The following is a 2805-nucleotide window of genomic DNA, read 5'->3' as shown; positions in this document are numbered from 1 at the left end:
CTCTAGTGAATGGAGTGAGAAAATACAAAGCCCAGGTCACAGTAAAAATGTCACATTTGTAGAAAAGAAATAGACTTTAATCAATTGCATTATTTTTAAAGGTTTATTGATGTATTTTGCTTTTCTATCAGAGTCATTTACAAATGTACCCTTCATTCTCAGTTCAGAAAAAGCAACTAAAACATTCTTATCCATGCTCCTAACACCATGTTTAACATTGTAGGCCTAACTCCTCCCCCCACCCCACCCCAAACTCTTTAATGAAAGGAAGGAGGTGAACTTGCTCATTTTCTTTGCAGGGATAAACTTGATCATTATAATTTGCTTTGAGTTCAGATTCTTATTATTGTTCTTCTGTTTACATTATTGTGGTAACTTTGTATATTGTTTTCCTTTTACTGTTTACTTTGCTCTGCATCATCAGCTCACATGTCTTCCTATATGTCCTTGAATTCCCCAGATTTGAAATAGTGTCTTATCACACAATGCCATTCCATTCCATTCATGTACCACACTTTATTTGGACATGCAAGTAATCAATTAAAAATCAAGAGGTTCCTATGTGTCAGGCACTATGTTAAATGTTGGGGATTGAAAGGAAGGCAAAAATAGCCCCTGCTGAAGAAAAACTTACATTCTACTGGGAGAAAATATGTATTGTGTAATTTAAGATTCTAAATGTGGATTCTAATGTGTTCCCCCAGTTTGGGGGAAACTGACTAAAAATCACTGATAAAACGAGTTTAGATTTTTAAGGGGTTATTGGAAAATAGAAAGAAAAAGATTGAGAACAGAATTCTAACAGTCTGGCATTCCTATCTTTCCTCAAATCTCCTGTGAAGTCCTCTGCCACCACCACCATCAAGTCCGGAAGCCAAAAAGGCCCGCGCTCTCTGCGCAGGCTCCCTTTCCTCCTTCCTGTCTCCTCCCAGACCATAGGAGGCTCTGTTAAGGGTTAAAATTCTAGGAAAACTGTCTAAAATATCCAATGAGTGGTCGCCAATAAATTATAAGCTTTAGCAAGAGTTAGACTTTTAAGCATTTATTAAGGAGAATAAGAATTTGGTAAAGAGAGAGAGAAAGGCCTAGATCTCTATCTATTAAAGGGAGAGCACATTTCTAGCTCCCTTCTCCGCCAGCGTCCTCAGGAAAAAGCCCGAGACTGAGCGCCAGTCTCTTCCTTCCTCCTCCCACTAGCCCGCGTCACTTCCTGACTCCTGGTCTTGCCCTCAAAGACCTTCCCTTCATGGGCAGAACTCCTCTACAGTAAGTATCCAGCAGGTGGCGTCATTCCAATCATTACAGTATATAAATAGAAACATATTGAATTAATAATATCATAAAGAAATGATCTTTTAGAGGCTTGAGCGGGTTAGGGAACCAGGAAAAGCAATCAGTATGCACTAAATTTGTTTCAGTTTTTTTACTACTACAAAAAGGCCATTTAGAATTTACTTTGGCACATTGTGTAAGACGCTGGTCTAAATCACTTTTCAAAAGATGTTCCAAGACCCTCCAACAGTTATAACAAATAGGAAGGACTTCAACAAGTAATATAAATTCCTGGGTTTACAGAATACCAGACTATTGAATTCAATTGTTTCTGATCCTTGTTTCTCAAGTCAGTTCCATTTATCTGTGTTTCTGTTTTTTAACTGGCATCAAATAGTTTTGATGACTATAACTTCTTTTTTAAAATTTTTAGATTTTCAAAAAAGTAAACATTTTTATTTATAGTTTTGAATTCCAAATTATATCCTTCTTGCTTCTTCCCCCTACCTCCTGAGGTGGGAAAGTAATCAGATATGGGTTATAAACATGCAATTATGGAAAACATTACCATATTTGACTACAACTTCTTTTTTTTTTTTTTTTTTTTTTTTTGAGATATTTTATTTTTTCCGTTACATGTAAAGATAGTTCTCAACTTTTGTTTATACATGCTTTACAATTTCAGATTTTTCTCCCTCCCTCCCTCCCCTCCCTCCCCCCTCCCCTAGACAGCAGGTAATCTGATATAGGTTATATCTATATATATCTATACATATACATATAGATATATATATATGACTACAACTTCTAATGTAAACTTATAGAAATTATTAGAGTGTTATTCCTGATTCCTTCTTATTTTTATTGAGATTATAGATATTTTCTCTTTCCAGATGAATTTTTTTTTGGTCTGGCTCTATAAAGTAACTCTTTGTTAGTTTGATTACTCAGCACCAAATATTTAAATTATTTTAGATAATATTTTATTATGTTGATGATACTCAAACATGAACAGTGAATATCTTTAGTGTCTTTGGGTTTTTTTTTTTTTTTGTAAAGTGTTTTCTATTTATATTTACAAATGATTTTCGTTTGTTTCCATAGATTGAATGCCAGATAATTTATACATTTTGTGGAATCCCTCCCCCCCCCCTTGATGGAATATTGAAAGTAAAGGTGGTGGGGGGAAGGGGCAGCTAGGTGGCCCAGTGAATAAAAGCACTAACCTTGGATTCAGGAGGACCTGAGTTCAAATTTGGTCTCAGACACTTGACACTTACTAGCTGTGTGACCTTGAGTAAGTCACTTAACTCTCATTGCCCTGCCAAAAACAAACAAACAAATAAATAAATAAACTTAGTGAGAAAGTCATAAATATTATCCAGAAGTTTAGTCAGCTTTCCCCCTTGTTAGACAGCATTCTCATTGATAAGTGCTTAGTAAAAGAAGACGTTTTACCAGGAATTGGGAGATAATATAATGGCTTTTGGCTTGTATAGTCCTTGATTCATCTAGGATGCTTTCAGCATTCCT

Source organism: Dromiciops gliroides, chromosome 2 (assembly GCF_019393635.1).
Source record: "Dromiciops gliroides isolate mDroGli1 chromosome 2, mDroGli1.pri, whole genome shotgun sequence".
Classification (NCBI taxonomy): Eukaryota; Metazoa; Chordata; class Mammalia; order Microbiotheria; family Microbiotheriidae; genus Dromiciops; species Dromiciops gliroides.
Note: the sequence above shows the minus strand (reverse complement) of the source record.